Below are 24,698 nucleotides of genomic sequence, written 5' to 3'. Positions count from 1 at the left end.
TTCCTCTGTCTTCTTGTTCACGCACGCACGTCCTCCTATGGCAAGCTGTGTGTTGGTGGATCACCGTTGTCAATGGCTACCATCCATCCTTCCAGTGAAAAGGGTCCAAGTGCGCTGTCACCGCACGGCTAATCATCTGCAGGTTCTCAATCGTACCGAAATAGGATTTACTATCCTTCTGCGTCTGTCACTACGCCCAGCACTCGTGAGTTTGAAGTTCGTCACAGCCATTCAATCCCAGAATCCTACTCGGAATACCACAGACAAGGTTTAGACTTTCCGGATTCTCATGAATGCTGCCATCAATCTAGCTTAGGCCACGGAGATTCTGATTAAGGAATCTAAGAGATATTCATTCAATCTGATGTAGAACAGAGGTGATTGTCAGACACACGTTCATGGATTAAGGAAGGTGATGAGTGTCACGGATCATCACCTGCTCCATAATTAGGCGCGAATGGATATCTTAGATAGGAACACGCATGTTTGAATGGAAAACAGAAATACTTGCATTAATTCATCGAGACACAGCAGAGCTCCTCACCCGCAACAATGGAGTTTAGAGACTCATGCCATCAAAGAGTACAAAGTTCATATCTAAAAAAATCATGAGATGCAAAATAAATCTCTAAAAGTTGTTTAAATACTAAACTGGTAAACTAGGTTTACAGAAAATGAGTAAACTATGATAGATGGTGCAGAAATCCACTTCTGGGGCCCATTTGGTGTGTGCTGTTTTGGGCATTCAACGCCAGCTTTGGATCCTTTTCTGGTGTTGAACTCTAACTCCTAACTTGTTTCTGGCGCTGGACGCCAGACTGCAGCATGGAACTGGCGTTGAATGCCAGTTTATGTCATCTATCCTTGAGCGAAGAATGGACTATTATATATTGCTGGAAAGCCGTGGATGTCTACTTTCCAACGCAATTGGAAGCGCGCCATTTGGAGTCTTGTAGCTCCAGAAAATCCATTCCGAGTGCAGGGAGGTCAGAATCCAACAGCATCAGCAGTCCTTTTTCAGCCTGAATCAGATTTTTGCTCAGCTCCCTCAATTTCAGCCAGAAAATACCTGAAATTACAGAAAAACACACAAACTCATAGTAAAGTCCAGAAATATGAATTTGCCTAGAAACTAATGAAAATAAACTAAAAACTAACTAAAACATGCTAAAAACTATATGAAATTATCCCCAAAAAGCGTATAAAATATCCGCTCATCACCCAGCCTTTTTGGCTTTCAACCTCTTCTCTGGAAACTTTTACTGGCGTGCCACGCCTTGATACTCAAGTGGCATGCCTACTTCAATGTAGCTCTTTCCAGCTTGGCGTGCCACCCCTGGCTCTTCAAGTGGCATACTAAAGTGACAATTGAAGCTGGCGTGCCACGCCTTCGATACCAAGTGGCCCGCCCAGCCTTTTGGGTCTTCAATGTTGCTCTCTAGAATCTTTGTACTGGCATGCTACGCCTTGATGCTCAAGTGGCACGCCCCCTTTAGTGTGATACTTTCCAGCTTGGCGTACCACGCCTGGCCTTTCAAGTGGCACGCCCAAGTGACTTTTGAAGCTGGCGTGCCACGCCTTCGATACCAAGTGGCACACCCAAGTGATGACCACTTCTGGAATGATGAACTGGCATGCCACGCCCATGGCTCAAGTGGCACACCCATAGTATGTGAGGGGTTGGGCGTGCCACGCCCCTTTAGTGGCCTTCAACATTGCTTTCTGTAAAATTACACTGGCGTGTCACGCCCATACATTTTCTTCAATCATGCTCCTCTGGAAATCATAACTGGCGTGCCACGCTCAGTTCCTGGCGTGCCACCCCCATATAAATAGCTTGAGGATCCTTTCTGGAAATTAGTACTGGCGTGCCACGCCCATATCTTTTTGTGGCGTTTGCTCCAAGTGGCACGCCAGTTTCACACGTCCAGCTTGTTTTGTTGTTTTCTTCCCCTTTTTGATGTCTTTTTCACCTGAAATTCAGCAAAAACCCATTTCAAAGCAATGTACCATAATATTCATCAAATAATGCATGAATTGCGATGATCAAATGAGATTATGCTCTTTTATAGTCCTTTTTATGCAAGAAAAAAGGGTAGATAATGCAAGTCATCAAATACCTGCACGAAGACAGCGACGGTTGAGATCATCATCGCGAGCATCTCCCCGGCTGAAACTCACCATCACCATCACCAACACCAGAACCGTTCTCCCAGATGAATAATTCGCCTAGCTTGATTGGTTAGGGTCTTCAAATTGGGGTTCAAAGAGCTATTCTTCGGGAATTAGGTATCAAACTACATGGTGTGAGAGGCAAACGAAACGTCAATAGCCAGCAATGATATTGACCACAACAACGGAGTGGGTCATCGATGAGAGAATGAAGATGAGGATGGTATTTAGGGTTTTCAAGGAGAAAAAAGAGTGGACGGGTTGAAGTGAAATGCACGGGCAGGGGGAGAAGATTAGAAGGCAGAATGTAATGTAATGTAACGTGTTTGCATTACCCCCGTTTTCTTTTTCTTATTCTGGTTAATTGAGAGAATGACGCGTGGCTTAATGACCCACAGTTTTATGAACATATTGAAAAATAAACTATTCAATATATCTAAAATATCTTTTACAAGAATCATACCTAATATCAATATCATAGTTTAAAAAAAAACCATAATAATTTGGTTGTCATTACAAGAAAAGAAAAAACAAAGTCAAATACTTCATATTTGTTTAGAGCAACTATTCACACCAGTTAACAAAAGATTACATAGATTAGGTCACAAATTCACCCACTGCACATATTTTAACTTTCAGAGCATGCAAAGCCTAAACTTTAAAATATAATACATATCCCAAAATAACATCAAAAAGTTTTAAACCAGCTAATGTACTACTTCCTAGTTACAGAAACTCGAATCAGCTTATCCTCTTTCGAAACCATCTCAAACACATGAATCTCTGGTTCTAAGTTTATGCATTTTCACAAAATCTTTTCGAAACCATCTCAAGCACATGAATCTCTGGTTCTAAGTTTGTGCATTTTCACAAAATCTTTCCATTTAGGACCAATTTTGTATTCTCGTTCTTTGCCTTTATATTTCAAAACTTGTAGTAATCTTTGATTCCTCAACAACAAACTTCCAATTTTTTTTATCCTCCTAACTCAAGCAGTAACTTAGCAAATTGATACGGGATATACTAAAAAAATTAATTCCAAAAAAAATTAAAGTAACTAATAAATATGAAACTATCATTATGCAAACTGACAAGAGAATTCTTGCATGGTTCGGAATCAATCAAAACAAGAATCGATTCGTTGGTAGCATAGTCCAAACCAACAATGAATTCTCAAGATCAAATAATAAATTCAAACCAAATATAAACCAAGAGTATTTAGCTCCCGGGTTGTCTTCCCTAGGAGTTGCAATGAAATGTACAATTATTGGCTATGAGAGAGAGAGCATGGAGATTGTGAATGCAAGAGAGAGCAAGAAATGTAAATAGCAAGGAATCAAATGAGCATGCAAGAAATTAAAGGTCAAAGCAATTAAAGCAAGAAAGGGAAATTAAATGCTAAAAAGAACTCTTAGTAAGAAGTGGGTAATTTAGGATTCCTATCCTAGTTATGGACCACAAACATGGCAATTGTGTGGAATCAATCCAAATTAGTCAATCCTCCTTGAGAATTAGTCAAAAGAGTGTAATTGATCTCAATCCATAAGTCCTAGTCAACTCACTAATTACTTAGTGAAAGACTAGCGTCAATGGAAACCAAACCAATTAACTATTCTCACACAATATAGAATGGACATCCACAACTCAATTCCACCCAAACACCCAATTTCTCAACCAAGAGTGTGAAAGCTAAACATGCAAGAAATTAAACATAAAGGCAATTAAATAAACATGCAAGGAATTAAAAGTCAAAGCAATTAAATGCAAGGAAAGGAAACTTAAAATGCAAGATAACCTCTTGGCAAGTAATTGAGAGCTAAGGCTACCTATCCTAGTCATTGACCACAAACACATGATGATTATGAAGAGTTAATCCTACTTAGTCAATCTTACATCGAAGATAAGTCAAATAGGCATAGTTAATTTCAATCCCTAAGTCCTATGTCAACACTAAGGGGTCACATAGAGTCAAGGGAGACCAAATCAACTAACTACTCTAATATATCAAACAAGAATGGACATCAATGACTCAATGAACACCAAAGTCAATAATTCCAAGCCAAAAGTGTAGAAAAACTAAGTAAAAACTAAGCCAAGCATTTTATCAAACACTTGGTGTGTATGAAAATAAAATAATATTAAATTGTAATAAAATAAATTCTAAAACTACCAAAGCAGGAAAATGATAATGACAACTAAAGAAAGTAATAAATGACATGGAAACATAAATTGGCATTGATTAAAATTAAAATGACAAGAGTGTTCATAAAACATAAAAGTGACAAAATAGAAGAAATAACAAGAGAAATGAAGAAGAACAAAGAAGCAATAACAATAAATGATAAGGAAAAGTAAATAGAAAGAAGAATTAAAAGAAGAAATTACAAGAAATTAAACTAAACAACCCTAATTCTAGAGAGAGAGGAGAGCTTCTCTCTCTAGAGAACTACACTAAAACATGATAAAAGCTAACCCTAATTGCCCCTTCATTCAGCTTCACTTTGGCCTCATATAGCTTCAGAAATGAGTTGGACTAGGTTCTGGAGGCCCAAAATTTGTCCCTAGCGATTTGCATTAATGAGCTTACGTAATTCGCATCAAGCGTACGCGTCGATGCGCAAAAGTCCATCCACGCGTACGCGTCGCTTGCAAATCCTTCCTGTGCGTACGCACGAGCACTTGTGCACACGCACGTGTGCTGAAACTTCCAAACTCCATTTCTTCATGGTTTCTTCTCTTTTGCATGCTCTTTCCTTCACTTCTTCAACCCATACTTGCCATGGAAACCTGAAATCACTTAACAAATACATCACGGCCCCAAATGGGATTAAAGTGAATTAAAATTGACTAATTTAAGCACAAGCATGTTTTCACTCTCAAGCACAATTTAGGAAGAAATCTCAAAAGCATGCTATCTAGATGAATAAATAGGGGTTTATGTGATGAAATCCACTCAAATCAAACTAAAATATATCGTAAAATATGGACTCATCACAAACTTACAACTCGATCAGCCTTGACATCATGCTTAGTCAATGTCTTGCAATGATGTAGAATAACATATCTGTTTGTTTCAATGATAATTTATAAAAAAATGTCATCAAATTAAAAATGATAACAATCAAACATGTAATATGATATTATACAAAAGATTCTGAAATAGAAAGTAATTGTTCTACCTAATACATTTTGATTGTAACAAACTGAACTACCAATTAGTTTATACAGAGAATGACAAAATCAAGAACTCATGTAACACTAGTATAATATTAAATAAAAAAAATGAACATACCCTCTCTTTTTTGTCTTTGATCTATTCTGGACAGCGCTTGCTTTTGAATTGTTCTTGACAATTCTTTACATCTCAAGACTACAAGTGCAATTAATAAAAAAAGGGAAAAAATTCAAAATAATTGAAAAAATAGACAACCGAAGAAGCAAATAGCAACATGATATTATACAATGAATTATAGACATATTTAAAAATAAATATGTTAATAAATATAATAATTAAAGTATAACATGTACAAAATTAACAATAATTAAAAAAATGTAAATTCTAACCTTTTCATATTCTCATGCATCCCATTATTCTCTATACTAGAAGCAACATCATCCAATGCATCAAAGTAGTTTAACCCTAACTTATCCTGGATAACTTTTAACAAAGATATCCCAATAATATCTTTAACATAGTGAGATTCATAAAAATCCATATATATTGGGTTATTTCCCTTATCCAGAGGAGTCATAAAAAATATTCCACTTGTGACATACATTAAACAAATCCTTACCATGCTTCTGAAGTTATAGAAAGCAAGTAACTTCTCTACTTTAGGTGAAGGTATCCAGATTTTTTTTCCTCGAGTTTTTATTTTGTGCTTGATACAATTGTCACAGAGATCAATTAGGACAATTCCATGTTTCAACTCAGCACCATATCTAGCAATTATTCTATCTGGTACCAACACATCATCCTAAAAAAAACATTTATCACATACATTTAATTTATTATGATAGATTTTATTAATTGGGTTACATGTAATTTATCTGTTTTTTACATGGTTACCAAAAAAAAAGCACAAATTATATATTAATTTAAATGTGTACTGTAAGACCCGGTTAATTAACGGCTAATTAACCCATAAAAAGAGAATTTATTCTAGAAAGCCAAAAATATTATTTTTATGGCTAAATGTGATAGAGGAGAGCGAGACGAGAATTTCGGTACCAATTTTATGGAAATCGGACCAAGATTGGACCGAACAGGCCAAACCGGGCCGACCGGACCCAAAGTGGGCCCTTGGCCCAACATAACTAAACCAAAACCCTAGTTTTCTGCATTCTCTCTCCTCACAACACACTCAAACACGCTGAAAACTAATATGGAGGGGGGAAGAACACTCTCTCAAGTTCTCTCCCTTGGTTGATCTTCAAACCACCATAACTTTTGATCTAGAGCTCCGATTGCCGCTCCGTTTATGGCCACGCGTTCACCGCGGAGAGCTCTACAAAACCCATACAATCAATCTTGAGGTAAGCCACATTTTACTGTTCGAAATTCCAGCCCTTGATTTCGAGTTCATGAGCAAAAATGTTGAGATTTTGGATTCTTTGATGTTATAGGACCCAACTCTCTTGAAGGAGAAGGTTAATCTTGTCTCCTTGGTCCTTGGGTGTGGTAAGATTCTCAACCCTAGTGTAATTTGTTGTTCTATGTGGTTTGGGTATTGAGATGTTGTGTATGGGTATGATGATTGTGGCGTAGGTTGTGTATATGTGAATATTGGAGCTTGAGTGATGATCTTGGAAAGATTGGAAGAGGGTTTTGTGTGATAAAATCTGTTCTTGGAGGTATTGATATCTTGAGAGCTTGTGTACAAGTGGTTTGGAAGTGCTCCGGTTGAGCTTGGGAATTCGGCTAAGGTATGGTTTCGGTTTCCCGTATCTAATATGTAATGTGGTAGGAAATACTTAGGCTAGAGGCCCTAAGATAGGCATTGAATTGTTGGTGTTGTTGAATGGTTGAGATATATGATGTGTTCATATATGTGATTATGAATATTGATGCCTTGATTGTGTGATATATGAGAAATGCATGTTGTGATATATGCTTGATGGATGATTAAGGTTGAATTGGTGGGTGGTACCATGTTGATGGTGAGTATGATATTGATTATGTATAATGATTGTTGATTGGAAATGGTATTATTGGAAATTGGGATGAGGGAGGATGTATGACATGATATTGTGTTTGTCCTTTAGCCATTGATTGAGAAGTGTTAAAATGGTTAGATGGTGATTTTGGGAATTTTGGGTAAAGGGTCAATGTGTGAGTTGAGGATGGCTTGTTATTGATTTTGGTACATTTTGAATGATTTCAAAGAGAAGGGTTGAAATTGGCGTGTTTTGATTGATTTTGAAAAGAGTTGAAAGTGGCTTGTTTTGAAAATGGCACTTTGTGGTTTTGTATGAAAACATGGTTTTTGGGTATACTTTGACGGGACATAACTTGGACTACGGATCTCTGATTTGTGCCAAATCTATTTAGAAATGAAATTGGATCCGGGATGTCCATGTCGTTCAAAGAACGGGGGAAAAACGATTTAAAATGAGGAAGTTATGTCCGCCGGAAGATTGGGGGTTGAATCTGTGAATTCTGCAGCTTTTAACTTAGAAAAATTTTAGCAGAATCACCCCCCGCGCGTAGGCGCACTTGGCGCGTACGCGCCGTTCTTCAAGAAAACACCATCCACGCGTACGCGTGGTATGCGCGGGTGCATCGATGCGCTGCACCAAATGCCCAGCCATTTTTTCGAGAGTTGTGCCAGAGTTGTGCCAGTTTTGTGCCTGGGGCGCAAGAGCACCCACGCGTACGCGTGGCTGACGCTTGCGCGCCGTTTGGATATTTTTCAACCCGCGCGTTCGCGCGTATGACGCTTGCGCGTCGATGAGTTTTAAGGCCATCCACGCGTGCGCGTGGAGTGCGCGTACGCGTGGCCTCGTTTTCATCCCAAAGTTGATTTTTGAGTTTTAAAAGCCAAATTTCATACTTCTAAGCCTCCGATCTCACCACTTATGTCTTAAATCATTATGATATGCCTAGCATGAGAAAAAGGGCTAGTGAATGTGGTAACTTGCGAGTGAAGCAAGGGGAAAAATGAATGATCATTGAGGATCATAGATGATTTTGTGAGATGCGGAGGATGGCGGTGGAAGTGCTTGTTATGCCATGGGCCGAAGGGCCATAATTGTTAATGAATTGGCTGGTTATGGATTTAACCGTGAGCCGGATGGCTGGATTATGCCGTGTGACGGCGGAGCCATGTTTATGGCTAAGTATAAATGCATATATGCTGTTGAATGAATTGTGAATGTTTGCACTTCCACCATCGGAGATGAGGGTTTCCCTGGGTAGTAGCAGTGGCTAGCCACCACGTGCTCCAGGTTGAGACTCGAAGCTCTGTTAACCCTATGTCGTAAGTGTGGCCGGGCACTGTGAAAGGCCCGGATGAGCTCGCCCCCGTAAATATTCACCAGTGAGGGTGATGGATATGGATCATGATTATGATCAAGTTTATGATGAGTATAACTCGAGTTGGGGATGCGCGACAGAGGGACAGTCCGATGGTTAGCTACCAGGACTTGTCGGGTTGGCTCTATAACCGACAGATGATATCATCAGCCACTAGGGACAGGCATGCATCATAAGCATACTACATGAATTGTTTGAGATTGCCTATTTGACTGCATATTACTTGCTAATTGCCTAAATACCTTATCTGTTCCTATTTGTAAAATCTCTTGTCTGATATAACTGTGTTTGCTATATTATACTCCTGCTGGTGGTTGGGAGGTCTGAAGGGATTGGAAAGGGAAGTATTAGTTAGACTGAAGAATCTTTAGTCAGTTGCCACTTACGGTTTAGCTTGTTTATAAGCTTTGATATTATCTGGAGAAATTTCTAGGATTGCCTTCGGCTTTCCTCTATTATTATATATTATATATGTGGAAGCTGTTACCATGCTGGGGACCTCTGGTTCTCACCCATGCGGATTTTGTGGTTTTCAGATGCAGGACGCGAGGCTTCTCGTTGAGGCATGCTGGAGACTTCTGGATTTAGCGAAGATCCTTTGTTCTCGGGACTCTGTTTTGGGTTATATATGTTGTTTAGATACTTTTATCTCCATTAAATAATACAAACTGTGATGACTCCTTCTAGAGGGGATTTTGGAGATTAGATTTCTGTATTTGTGTCCCTTTTGGGTTTCCTTTGGGGTTTTCCTTATTTTATCATATGTATATATTGCTATGCTCGGACCGGTTATCTTCGCAGCCGGATTTTGAGTCTTGATATTCCCATTTTTGACACTCTTTATATATATGATCTTGCGTTAGCTTATCCTTTGCTCGTTACGTTATCGATCGGAGTGTTGCGCGTTCGAGTTACGGTTTTTGTTTACCCCTTTTTCTACAAAGGCTCCTAGTTATAATCAATTATTCATACTACTATACGTACTAAATTTTTGTTTTAGAGGTCATAATACCTTGCCATCTCTGAATTATGACTTAAGCATAAGTCTCTGTATGGTAGGGTGTTACATGTACCCGTCCTTTGTAAGCACCGAATATAATTCTTGATTCTTTATCAAGTGGCCAATGTTGTTTTGTGCCAAAGAAATGTCTAAATCAACTCCATTCAGTGTGTTTACATTACAGAACATAAAATCATTAGTAGAAAACACAAATAATACATTGTCTACCTTTTGCAATCACTTCTACATGCAACAACACTCATGTTGGGAGAACAGTGTTTAAACAACTTCTTTGGTTTATCTGCAAACAAACAGAAAGAAAGAAACAACAGTAACTTTTTATTAATGTAACTTTTTTATAACAAAAAAATGTGATAATAATAATAACAGTACAAATGAGTTATTTCAAAAAACAGCATTCCACCTTGTCACAAAATATGTTTGGACTCCGCATATTCAGACTTGGAAAATCAACTTATGAACTCAATCTTTTCAAAACCCAAAACTTCACTTAATCAAATTAATGAAAGGAAAGTTACCAACAGAGAAAAGACATGCAAAAGAAGAAACAGCAAATAAAAGGTTGTGCGTTGGGAGTACAATGATCAGGGCAAAACTTCACCTTGTTGTTCAAATTTCTGACAATTTAGAAGATGCTCGAGTCCTGATAATAGCACGAAGTTTGTAGTCTCAATCTGTCAACAACCCAAAGAAAAATGCTGTCTGCGAAAAAGCTGAGGACGTTGTTATCAGACAAGTCACGGGTGCTGGCATGCACTGTAGTCGATGACGCCTTCGTATGTGGTAGGAGATTATGCGGTTTGACTGTGAAAAAGTTGGATCTTAGGGTTTCTTGGTTGAATGAGGTGAGAAGTCAGAGAGAGATGAAGAAGGGCCACTAGATTCACTTTTGTTTCCTTTTTCTTTTTTGAAGGGGTGAGGGAGTCCGTGACTTTTAGTTTTTCTATATTTGTCTTTTGATTATTTTTTAAAAGATATAAAAATATAGGGGAGGTGATGGGTTCTGATCTTGTTAGAGATGGTAATAAATTAGTAAAATATAAAAATTATTTAGATATTATTTTTTTTATATGTATATAATGAATAATTTTTATAATATAACAAAAAATTGTAAACTTGATTAAGGAAATAATTTTTTTATATTTATTCTTTAATAACCACATACATTAAGACACTGAACAGGCAAAGATGGTCCAGCTATATCACCAAACAGATTAACAACTTTAAATTGACAAAAATAATGTTGTCCAAAAACATTGCGCATCTAAACTTTGAACACTATCTTATCTCCAATAACTCCATGAAATAGGGGGACGATGCTAGATTGATTAACCTTACAAAACAAATTGATTTATGTCAGATAAGGTGATGAACAAACACGTGAAAATAGCAATCAAATAATTGAGGAAATAAAAAAAATATACCATTGAGACAACATTTCAATCTGAGGAGAATTCTTTCTCTATATACAAGAAAGCTTCGGCACAAGTTTTTCCAAATAATTTTGTTGCAGCATTATCAACAAGTGCAAATACTGCAAATGATGTTCCATCATCAACAATGCCAGTTATTCTATACCTATAAAAATAAATATAGAGAAAATACAAATAAATTATCCTGTTAACACGAAGTAATTTAACTAACTTACAATCTAAACTATTAAAAGTTACTTATATCATATAATCACATAATACAAGAAAATAGGATGAGAGAAAACATTACTTTAAAACCACATGTTCCACACATGAGTCACAAATATCACAATGATAAGTATTATCATCAGCAACAACAGCATTTCCACAAACACATGAATAATACCACCAATTTGGATTATCAACAACCTCTGTAACTGTTCCCATAACATAGAAAATTTTATCTTGCAAAGTAAACATATAAATGAAACGAACAACTATAAGCCTTTTGTTCTTACTGCTTTAAATTGCAATTTGCACTCTCATAATAAAAAACTAAATAATAAATATTTTAAAATATTAATACTGCTGTTTTGAAAAATAAAGAAATTAAGTATATTATTTCTAATTTTTGGATTTGAACATTTTATTGAAAATAATTTGTAAAATTGATGAGCAAATAGTATTTTTATACATTATTATTGTTGGATTAAAATTTATTTCTAATTACTATATTATCCCTATTTTTATTTAAAATTACAAAGCTACCCTTAAACTTAATTTTACCTAAACCCTAATTTCTCCAATTCCTAACCCTAACCTCCTTTGCCTCAGCTGAAACCCACCTTCCCCCAAAACAGCACAAACACACAAACCCTGAAGAAACGAGAACCAGAGAGAAAGAGATCAGAGAAGAGGAGAGGGGAAGAGGAAGGACAACGCTAGCGGGCATCACTGCCGCTGTGCCGTCGTGTTGACATTGAAGGAAAAGAAGCCACGAACCATAGCCACAGGACGGAGGAGAGAGCGCACGTGCAGGGGAGGAAGGAACTGCCTAGCTTGCTGCCGTTGCGCTGCTCGGGACTATCGCACTGCCGTCGCGAGGATGAGGGGAGACCACCGTTGCTGTCCATGAAGCCACCTCCACTGCAAATCAGAGATGAGGCGAGAGAGGGCTATAAAGGAGGGAATCGCGCCGCCCACTCGCCGCCTGTGCTGCCAGATTCGTCACACTCTGCTGCCACGAGGTTGCCGCCGTCGCCGCTTTGAAGGGAGCCTCAGTGTCGCCATTAAGCCGCGTTAGAGGGGGAGCGCCGCCGCCGTGCCTCCATCGTCACCGAAGACGACGGTTGTTGCTGCTGCTTGTGAGAGAGGAGCACGTGAAGCGGTGCTGTGAATAGGGTTGTTTCTGCCACCATTGGAGTCTCGCTGTCATTGATGCCATGGCCGCTGCACCTCTGGCCGCTGGGAACAGTTCTGCGACATCCGGGACCACCGACAAAGCTTCTGGCTGCTTCTGCCACCCAGAGCCCCACTGCCGTCGTCGGAAAACCCTACCGGTAAGAGTTTTTGAGTTGGTTTTCATTCGTTTAAGATTTTGGAAACTTTATCTTCTTTGTTTGTGGGTTTATGTCCCCATCGCCGGAGTCCGGTTGCCGCTGCCGCTTGAGGTGGCTACCGGGGGCGCTGTCAAACTGGTTCAGAGCCCGCCACTGTTTCATTTCGCTAGTTCAGTAAGTACTTCTGTTTCGAAAGCCCCGCGTTAGTGTTCTACACGTGTATTAGAGCCTTTACGATGTTAATGTTCTTAGGATTTAGTAACCGAGGTTACTTGTTGTGACTTAGAGCTATTTATGCTACTGCAAAAATGTGTGGGGCTTGCTTTGGAGCTGCCGTTGATTTTGGGTTGAGACGAAAGGATTTCTGAGAGGCGTTTGGATTATAATTTCGACAATCGAGGTAGGGGCCTTTCCAGAAAAAGCATATTTTATATACTGGAATTATTATATATGGATATTATGTGGTAAAATTGTAGCCTTGAGTGATTGTATAAGTCTTATGTGATGTTGGTTGGCTTGGATGAATACGAATGCTTGTGTGACTGGATTATTATTTGGTTTTGTAAAGCAGACTGTTATTGAAGTGCTTCTTTAAAATTGTTTCTTAAAAATTTGTTGAAATCAAGTTTAATCTGTTGTAAAGGAATTGAGTCCAAATTTATTTCTTGAAAGATGAGAATGATATGAATTTTTGGAATCGATCTGATTTGAAATTGATTTGGTTTTGAACCCGTGGAAGGGGTTGTGGAATGGTTTGGTTGGGACCCAAAAAGGGTGGCAAAGTCCAAGTTTTAGGGGAGGTGCTGTCGAAATTTCTATAAAAACCTTAGACTTTGTTTGAAAAGTTATTTAGAAAGGCTTGGGATTTGAGAAATTGTATTATTTGATTTATTAAGAAAATAGTTATGTTTTCGAGTTTCATTTATTTGAGAAAACTATATATCTTGAGTTCGATTTACTTAGAAAGGAATTACTTTACCATTTTAAATCATTGAAGAAAAGTTCTATGTTCTAATATTGATTTTTAATATAAAAAGGGCTTATGCTTTTAGTTAGACTTAAGGATTTCATTCAGAGGACCTTTTAGTTATTTTGAAGAAAATTAGATTCTTGAGTGAATAATTGTGTCTGTGACATTTTGGAAGAAGTTAGAGAATTGGTTTTAAGGAGGAACCTGAAAGTGGTTTTTATTTAAATGAATCAGTTCCGTTTCAAGTGAATTGGCTTTGGATTGGGTTGGGACTTGTGACTTTATATTTACTTAAACCAAGAATCTATGATTTTAAGAGTTTCAATGAATTTTTAAGAAATTGAGATAGGTTGTCCTTCCCTAAAGTCTTGAGACTCTACTGAGAAATTTCTATTACCAAATTCATTTTTGGGATTATTGATTTTTGGAGCTTTCATAAGAGATTTTTAATTTGGCCTAGTTGCCGAATTGCTTGAGAGTTTTAGAAGGATGTTGTGGAAATGTGGCTTGTTTTGAAAAAGGAAATTTCTTTTGTGAAAGCTGGCTTATAAGCTAGAAGTGATTTGAGAATGCGGATTTTGAAGTTAAGACTGAGATTAATTGAATTTGATTTCAAAAAAAAGTGCTTTGAGAAAAGTGATTTATGGCTTGAATGATGATTTTATGAGTTTTATGATGTTGGATGGTGGAAGTGCTATTATGTTATGAGCCGGAATGGCTATATATGATAATGAATTATGACTGTTTGTGGAATATGTTATGAGCCGGAATGGCTGTATATGATAATGAATCATGGCTGGTTGTGGAATATGTTATGAGCCGGAGGGCTGAGTATGAATATGAATGGTTATTGAATTGATAAAGTGATTATTGCACTTCCAATTATCTAAGATACGAGTTTCCCTGGGTAGAAGCAGTGGCTAGCCACCACGTGCTCCAGGTTGAGACTCGATACAATGCTGACCCTATGTCGTAAGTATGGCCGGACACTGTGAAAGTTTCGGATGAGCTCGCCCCTGATAAATCCCATTTTTAGGGTTTATCTTATGTTGAATTTAGAGGGTTTTGTCAACTTTTCTCCCATTTATTCACTAAAATAGCATGGTTTTGTAAATTCTCCTTTAATTGTGCTTAAGAGTGAAAATATGCTTTTTAGGTCTTAAAATAGCTAAATTTAATTCACCTTGATTCCATTAGATATCTTGATATGTTTGTTAAGTGATTTCAAGTTTAGGAGACAAAGATTGGATTGAGGGAATGGAAAAAAAGCATGTAGAAATGGAGAACTCATGAAGAAATGAAGGAATTGCAAGGTGTCAATCCTGACCTCTTCGTACTTAATCGATCATAACTTGAGATACAGAGGTCTAAATGAGGCAGTTTTAGTTGCATTGGAAAGCTAACATCCGGGGCTTCAAAATGATATAAAATTTGTCATAGTTTCCTAGCGTTTAGGGATGTGTACGCGTGATGTACGCGTACGCATGGAATGCTGCACGTGACTCACTAAAGGCAACTCGTGGCCACCAATTTCTAAAGCATTTTGGACCCAATCCAACTCACTTATTAAGCTATTTAACCCAAGGATTGAAGAGGGATGAACCAATTAGTGACCAATTACTTTAGTTTAGTTGAGTTTTGGAAGAAAAGTTAGTTTCTAGAGAGAGAAGCTCTCACTTCTCTCTAGAATTAGGATTAGGTTAGATCTATATTAAAATTTCTTAGATCTAGGTTAATTTCATGCTTTGATTTACTTTTCCTTTATCAATTCTTGTTCTTCTACTTATCCTCTCTCTAGTTTAGCATTTAATTCTTGTAATTCTCTACTTTTATGTTGATGCACTTTTGTTCTCCTATTTCCTCTTTAATGCAATTCATGTTTTGATTTCCTTCATTGTTGATTTGCTTTATTGTTGTTAATTCCTTGCAATTGAGTAATATAGATTTACTTTCATTATAATTTTACTATGCTTTCCTTTTATGCCTTCCAAGTGCTTGATAAAATGCTTGGTTGGATTTTAGAATAGATTTTTCCCCTCTTGGCCTAGGTAAAGTAATTAGTGACTCTTGAGTTATCTAATTCCTTTGTTGATTGGTGATTAGAAGTTGCTAATTGACTTGAATGCCACTAAAGCTAGTCTTTCATCATGATTAGGCTAGGACTTGTGGAATCAAGTTAATTCATCCACTTGGCTTTCCTTCAAAGTTAGAGGTTAACTAAGTAGGAACAATGGACAATTCTCATCACAATTGATAAGGATAGCTAGGATAGGACTTCTAGTTCTCATACCTTGCCAAGAGCTTTTGTTAGTGTTAGTTTATTTCTTTGCAATTTATATTTCCTGTCTCTTAACTCAAAAATCCCAAAACATAATTCATAACCAATAATAAGAATAGTTTATTGCAATTCCTAGGGAGAACGACCCGAGGTTTGAATACTTCAGTTATTAATTTTAGGGGTTTGTTACTTGTGACAAACAAATTTTTGTATGAAAGGATTATTGTTGGTTTAGAAACTATACTTGTAACGAGAATTCATTTGTGAAATTCTATACCATCAAAAACCCATTCATCAGCCCTCGTGAATATACACCAGTGAGGGTGTTGGAGGTGAATTATGATTATGACTGTGAATAACTCGAGTTGGGGATGCACGACAGAGGGACAGTCCAAGGTTAGCTACCAGGACTTGTCCAGTTGGCTTTATAACCGACAGATGAGACTTATCAGCCACTAGGACAGGCATTCATCATATGCATCTATGTGACATTATTTGGGTGTGCATATTGTACTTGGTTTGCCTCTGTGATTAATTGTGTGTAACTGTTAATTATTCTACTTGATGTAACTGCTTGTCTGTGCTTGAGTTTTCCTATTTGTGCTTGCGACTGAAATTCTGTTGGATTGTGGTGGATTGGCTATTTGGACTATTTGAGCCTAGGGCCGTGGTTGATCATGAGGTGGGCTGAAGGCCACGTTTGGTTGATGTTTCTGGTTTAGAAAAGTATGAAAAACTAATCTGGTTCAGCATAGATGAACTTTTTGAAAGGCTTTTGAATTTCTAAGAAATGAGTAGTTTCCTCTTTCAAAAAAGATTTCAGATACTTTTTTTATAGTAAACCTTTGTTTTTGAAAAGATACATAAGGCGGTTTTTAATCACTGTAACGGCTTTACCTTCACGTATCCCATTATAGTAATTCTCTAAAGCCCTCTACTGAGAACCCTTTCGAGGATGATGTTCTCACCCCCTACAAATTTCTCTTTTCAGGATATGGACGCAGAAGTCACGAAGAGTTTATCTAGTTGTTGTCATAATATTTTGTATTGCTTTAGTTATTATTTATTGTTCCATCGCCTTTATCTTTATACATTCTGTGAGAGGGATAGGAATTGTATTAGTTAATGCTTGTAAAATTATTTAATATATATACATAAGTATGTACTCTTTGTGAGTTTTGTAAGTTTTATGGTATGTAAGGATGTACGTTACCTAACAAAAGTATTTTGGAGCAGTATTACGGTTTAAAGTTTTAAACAGGTTCATATTTTAGTATTAAATAGTATAAGAGTCGTCGTAATACCCGAGCTATCAGAGTGGCGCAGCCGGAAGCGTGACTTTTTGATAGTTAGGGTGTTACAACTATTCTTATTATTATTATTATTATTGTTGTTGTTGTTGTTGTTGTTGTACTACATACCAGTATAAAAAAATTTTTGTTTACAGATAATTATAATGATATATATAATGTTTTTCATTGTATAAGAATACATACACTATATTAATAATAAAAAATAACAAACGTAATTTTTTTATGAAGATAAAAAAAGAAACTTAAGACTACATTTGAAAAGTTAAAATATAACTTTTTTTCAAAGGTTTTTTTTACAAAATTAAAGTTTATAAGAATCAAAATTATAATTTACTATGAATCATACCAAAAATATTAAACCACCGGAGGATTGAATTTTGTTACTGTATCATTTGAGTCATATATTGTTCATGTTTTTGCGCAATTATTAAAATTATATGTAATACTCAGTTACAAATGCTTGGAATCAACAAAAAAATTGCTGGTAATTGATAGCATCAATTAAGTTTGGTTTTTTTATTGTATAAAGTTACACCCATTGAATAGCATAAAAAAAATAAAGACAATGAAATGAATCACTTTTCAAACAATATAATATATAGGTACCATAATACTATCAGATATAGAAACCACTATAATGAGTGGTTTTGACCCTAGCACACAGTTTTACAAAAAAACCAACACAATCCGTAATTCTATTTATACGAATTATCATTCCAACCATTCCATTCACTCAAAACCTGATAAAAAGTAGCTGAGTTTTCAATCCTTTGCAGTTGCCTGCATGAAGTTAGCATACAAAAAATCAAATGAGAAACAACGTAAGTACTCTAGTTGATATATATTTTTTAATTTTTTTTCATTCATATAATTTATATTCTTTCATGTTAAATCCAGCAACCACAATGACTTTTTAAATCTATTGATAGCATGAGAAAAATCCACATCACAGAGAGCAAAGTAGATATGGCCAAGCATGCAACTGTGTTTCCTTTGATTAAAATAAGCAGTAAGATCTCAAACTAAACTTTATTTATACAAAACATTTGGAAAATCTAGATAATGCATAATATTTCAATTTATATGTTTTTTTATCTCAGATACTTGTATCTTGAATTTCATAATAAAATATACTTTTAAATTTATGTTTATTTCTTTTACATGCATAATACTTTATAGCATGTTATATATAAATAATTCTATTATCTAACATGTATGTTATATTTTTTTCAGATAATTTAAAAGAATTGTGTCGAAAAAGAATAAGAAAATAATCCAGCCCTTACAATGATAAAGCTACCAAACAATAAGGAACAAGAAGTATATTAGTAGTGAATGAAAAAAAGATTAAGTTTGGTTGCAAAATGGTTGGGAAGAAGTTGTGAAATTATATCACTTGAAATATGAATTTTTATTAACATTTGAATAGAAAGAAAGAGACGATATAAAATCAGTGATTATCATGTCACTTAGAATATGAATTTTTATTAATATTTGAGTAGAAAGAAAGAGCAAGATATAAAATCAGTAGCTAAAAAATGAGTTTTTATTAACATTTGAATAGAAAGAAGGAGCAAGTTATTGAATTAAATGTTATGATAGTTGTGTTTTAGACAAAAATTATAATTTAGATTATAATGCTAATGTAAAATATGAATAAAGGATTCTTTTCTGACATAATTTTCATAGCTGTGTTTTATCAAAATATGTGTTATCTTAATTCTATAATGATAACTATAAGAAAAGTAGTGGTAGTTTGTAAAGAAGAACTCACTGAGAGTTAAACAGCTAAATATCTTTTCAAGCGCTAAAGTCAGGTCCCTATAGTAAGCATAATTGTTGAGATCCATATTGCAATCCAGTCAGGTCCCCGTCATATTGACACTATAATGAGGTCTTATCTTTTTTCCCCATGTCAGATATGTCAAAGTATGAATTTTTGAAAAGAAAACATCATAAACAGAAGAATAAAGACTTAGTATCCAAGCATGCAAAACATTTCAAATGGTTAAAAAAATAAAATTATCCCGAATGAGCAATTTATAACAACGAATAAAGTATATTTGAGAAATGACATACTAGTCTGGTAATAATTGAGTCACATTCAGTTTAGGCTGCACAACATGTCCAATAGCAAAAAAAACAATCTCCATTTACTCCATTTAAATAATGAGCAAACATCTTTTTCACTTTGCTAGAAGAAGCAAGTCGTGAAATGAATGAAAAATTAGCTTTTTCAAATCCAGGTATTCCATCAAATCCTTTTTCATTTGATGACTTTAGATCTCCAGACTGGCTAGCACCACGACTGAAAAAACCAAACTCTCATGTTAAATTGGAAGGAAGGAAAAATAAAAAATAGAATACATATTTAAGCAGATCAAGTTAATTTATCATACACGAAAAAATAATTAGCAAAACATCACAACACAATTGCCTCTAAAAAACTGTAAACTTATTCAATACCAATGAAAGGTTTATCTTGGAGTCTGACCAGAGTCTCCAAAGCCCAAACAACTAAACCAAAAAACCACTATCTTTCGTAAAACTGATAAATTTCACTGATGGAAGAGTTTAAATTTATGCAATGAAATGGTATTAATGGAAACTGTAACACTTAATATAATAAATAATGATAAGAAAAAGAAGAACATAAATCATTGTCATCTGATGATTTGAATAAGACAAAGCGACTGTTTATAAATTTAAAAACAACCATATGACTTCCACAAATGCATAATAACATACATTACTTCCATGAGAAAATTCACCCAAATATAACACTTCCATTAGCTGAAGCCATTTCAAGATCTCCATACACTTGACCATATAAGAGAACATCCTTCACGAAGTAACCTGCAGTAGAGCTGCATTCACCATATATCTTCAGATATGGACATGACACGTTAGAGAAGAGGGCAAGAAAGTACTTTGGAGCAGGAGCAAGAATAGGCTTTGAAGGTTGTGGAAGTGGAAGAGGGTTTTGGTTAGTATGGTCATGATATACAGAAGTTGCATCCTCCAAGTCAGGGCCACTACATATTCCAATTCTGTTAATCCGTGACATTCAATACAAGGGATAATAATGATTTCGCCAAATCAAAATCGTATGCAAGGTAAAACAGTATTAAAAGGATTCAGAATGAAAAGAAAACCTATTATTTGAAAAATTTAAAACGTAGATTGTCAAATATCCAGAGAAAGAAAAAAGAAAACAAAAACATGTCCAGTACAATCGAATACATAAGCAAAAATATTTGTTTCTGCATGATAATAGATAAATAGCCATTTTTAAGTAGAAATTAAAATTTCTTGATCTCCAACTATATGTGCTGGTCCAGTATGGAGGCTAATCTCAGGATAAGCTTGTCCCTCCTCTTTAACTTGTACAATCTACAGCACTCTTTTCACTCAACTCCAAATTTTCACTCCAAATTTCTTCCTCCACTTCTCAGGAGATAGAAAAAAAAAAGATATTTTTCCTACACTGGAAAGTGGACCAGTTATCTTCCATACGAAACCATGCCCAGATGGTTTCAGATATGCAGCAAACTTAGTGGACAAGTACTGCAATGAATATATCATATTTAAGGGTTCAGGAGGGGTTTTCTACATAACCAACAATAAATATAAAGTCAATATTTCGTAAGTTTGTTAAAGAAAGAACTTACTTCATTAAGGATATTCTACCAATCGACTTGCGCTCAGGTCTGAATGTGTCATGGTCTTCTCATAGTAAGGAGATCAAGGATATCTACTGTAGGACACATAGACATTTCAGTCACCATAGTGAAATATATGTCTATTTACCACGATGCTAAAACACAAGTTAGAAAAAAAAAGGTACGTACCATTACCGATTGTCATGAAATCTAAATAATGTTTTCAAATCTAAGGAACTTTATACTAAGTAATTTACCTGTTGGAACCACTTGTACCTGCATACATCGCCATTCAGCTGTTTGATCCTTCAAATATCCTTATCAACACTGTAGAAAAAATTTAATATTTTATCCATTATAAAAAAAATGTTTTACAATGATTAAATAAATAGCAGCAGCAAATGTTAACAAAACCAGGAACAAACAATCAGATCCACAAAGAAAAAATATAATGAAATCACTAGAAGTGTGAAAAAAGAAAATCGGGGAAGATGGCACGAATTGCGAAACGTTGGAGATCATAAGCTACAGATTGTAATTGTGAAACATTCAGTCCGAGTGATTCTTGAGGGAGAGAATCGGGTCTAATATAAGGAGTAGAAATCATTTAATGGTGACTTTTGGATTTCGCCTTGAACTTGACCCATCAAATTCTTTAAGCTACGATTTAAATGTTTGCAGATAATTATCATGAGGTATATTTAACCTTTTATTATACAAAAATACATATGTCATCAAGAGAAGTGTATATATTAAAATTTATAAGAGAAAGAAAAGAAGTTATTTTTAAATAATAAATATAAAATTGTATACAATAAATTCTGTTAAGTATCTGAAGAGGCATACTAAAATTAATTGTCAGCTATTAAAAGTTTAAACCCTTTTCAAATAATAATAACAATAAGTAAAAGAAATTATCCCTTTTTATCCTATATTGAATGTTAATTATAAATATCTCCATTACAATTATTAGTTATGAGTGCAAAATTAATAACAATAAATATCACAATAATAACAATGTCACATATTATCCATATTAAATAGGATATACTTTATTTTTAGATTACATGGCGATATATTACATTATTTGAAACTGAATTTAAAATTGTTCATGAAAACACTAATTTTCTAGTTTCTCATAAAAAACCATATCAATACTAATTTTATGTTTCTAGCATTTTAATATTATAATTATTATTTTTCACTGTAATATTATTATTATTACTATTTTAATACTAACAATATAAAAGACTAAAGCAAATAATCAATACTCTTAATCACATTATTATTCTAATACTAACCTATTTTGGTTGAAGAAAATCCGAATTGAAGCATGATCTAAAGGAGCATCAGTATGCAGCACATCCTCCATTTTCCAGCAGATTTTTAATGCAGTTGTCCGAAGCTCTTTAATAAGATTGAAGAATACATATCTATATCCAATTTCTAGACACAAAAAGGTAGGTAAATAAATAAAGATACATGACTTGAACTTTAAAATATAAGACAATCCAACAAAGTAGAAACAATTTTTCAACAGTTAATGCTATAATAGATGTATTTATACACTTTTTTTTTGCATAGCAGTGATCCCTGAATTAGATTATTTATCACAAAAAAGAGATATGTTTTCCAAAATATTGGTTACAATACAAAATTATACATCACTACATCAGTGATAAAGATAAAGTTATGGTACAAAAGAAGAACCTCAACTCAAAATCTCATGTATTTTTCCTTCCTTTTATTATGAAAACAAAAGAAATCCAACAAAATTTCAGAATTTTGACCATAAATAAAGAGTCATTATTTAACATAATTGAAAAATCTGAGATATGTGCAAGGGAATTGCGGAACAATAAATAAGAAGTGACAAGCTATAATGTAGAATTCACAGAGAATAGGTAAAAAGGGCCATATCTTTTAGAATACTGCCAGTACATTCATTGTGCATATAGGACACAAAGTCTCGTCCACACAAATTCACAACTCCAGCTGAACAAAGAAAATTATATAAGAGAGCAAGATTTATCCAATGAATTATGAAATAAGGGAAAAAAAGATATGAAATTTGAATATGAATTATTTTTATGTAAGAATTCTATCTTATATTTTATCTTATCTTCTATGGATGCTTCTAGGTAAAATACATCCAACTGTTAGAAATCTCCAAACTCAATTACACCAGAAATTTCATAAAAAAGGAAAAGAAAAGATATGTCTTTACAAAATAGATATCCAAGAAAATAAAAACCAAAAAAGTATAGAAAGAACAAAAGAAAGAATTGTAAGTAAACATATCAAAATTTTTTCCCATTAAATTTTTAATAGAGGACAATATTAAACACTATAAAACCATAGAAAAGAGAACAAATTAAACATAATTTATACAACAATAAGCAAAATAAAAAATGATTCACCTTAACTTCCTGTGAGAACTTTGTCTCTCAACCAGATAAATTATTCCGCATTTCTAACTCCAAATAATACATGAAAACTGAGAACAAAGAACAAAAAGAAATTATCCCACATTTAAATATGATTTACATCCATTAAATATAATATTTTCTTTCCTAACAAATTGTCCAATTAGAAAACTTGTCATTTTAATAAAAAATTATTATCCAATTCAAGTAACTAATTCAAGTGACTAAATCCTTTTTAATTGAAAGTACATATAAGTTTACTCGATGCAACAACAGACAAACAACAAAAATGTAGATTTTAAGAAATAAGAAGTTAAACAAAACATTAACAACTCATATGAGGATTGTTATGTTAAGAGACACCATTTAGCTTCAATTTCATCATAATAATGTCCTAAACATAAAACATGATTTTAATTTCTGAATCTCAGGTAAAAAAAAATATAGCTAATTATTAATTAAAAGAAAATAAATAGTTAGACTAACATAAGCAAACACTATACACTGGCTTATCACAATTTAAAAAATAATAACGGTTAAAAAAAGAAGAGTTGGAATTCCAATAGGAAACAAATGGAGAAAAAAAAAGAGAAAAGCAGAACAACAATCTTTTACCTCACTCCACTAATAAGCTAGTTTAGTTGTTCTTTAGTTGTATTCATTGCTTGCAATTATACCTTGTTGATCTGATTACTCAAAATTATAAGATAACCAATAGAATAGAGACACTTCAAAGGTTCACAGTGAAGTTCAATGGGATTTGCAGCATCTACAGAAGCTCAACTACTAGCAAGGACGTAAGATACCCTTCAGCAATGTGCAAAAGACACATCGGAAAGTTAAGTAAAGCAACAAATAAGCATTTTATCCAATAAACAATAGAGTTTCTAGGTCTAACTAAATAATCTCTGTTCTCTTTTTTATATTTCCATCCTCAAACACATCTAAGTATCTCAAAATTAAAATTTTTTAATGATTAATAGTATTTCAAGGAAAACAGGTTTTTCTTCCCTATTCTAAAAAACAAATAATAAAAAAAAATTGTCTCACCCTATCAATCCAAGAATCAATGGTGACTCCCATTGATAAAGCACCCTATCAGTTTATAAAGTACAACATCAACTTATTAGAGAAATAGAAAATTAACAAAGTACAGAATTCAAACACAAAATAAAACTAAATAAATTAAAAACTCCCATAAGAAACAAAATCCACTCAATTGAATTAGGATAAAACTGACAATGATTAGCCTTGGTATAAGTTAACTTTTTTAAAATAAAAAACTCAAACTCTAAACAAAGAAAAAGCAGCTGAAAACTCAAAATTAAAAACATAAAACGAGGAGGATGC

The 24,698-nt window shown here is 34.6% G+C and overlaps 2 long non-coding RNA genes across 3 annotated transcripts; both read right to left on the bottom strand.

Annotated features, from left to right (window-relative positions):
• LOC110270595 lies at positions 10,893-11,616 on the bottom strand. Its single transcript, XR_002360236.1, has 3 exons — positions 11,451-11,616; positions 11,153-11,306; positions 10,893-11,061 (listed from the first exon to the last, which is right to left on the bottom strand). It is a non-coding gene; the product is annotated as an uncharacterized LOC110270595 (long non-coding RNA).
• LOC110270594 lies at positions 19,958-24,658 on the bottom strand. Of its 2 annotated transcripts, none has more exons than XR_002360234.1 (6): positions 23,964-24,658; positions 23,343-23,419; positions 22,224-22,917; positions 21,180-21,249; positions 20,932-21,017; positions 19,958-20,827 (listed from the first exon to the last, which is right to left on the bottom strand). It is a non-coding gene; the product is annotated as an uncharacterized LOC110270594 (long non-coding RNA). The 2 variants fall into 2 exon arrangements; XR_002360235.1 differs by having other exon boundaries at positions 20,932-21,014.

Source organism: Arachis ipaensis, chromosome B04 (assembly GCF_000816755.2).
Source record: "Arachis ipaensis cultivar K30076 chromosome B04, Araip1.1, whole genome shotgun sequence".
Lineage (NCBI taxonomy): Eukaryota > Viridiplantae > Streptophyta > Magnoliopsida > Fabales > Fabaceae > Arachis > Arachis ipaensis.
The sequence above is the reverse complement of the archived record's forward strand: the minus strand, read 5'-3'. Positions and strand labels throughout refer to the sequence as shown.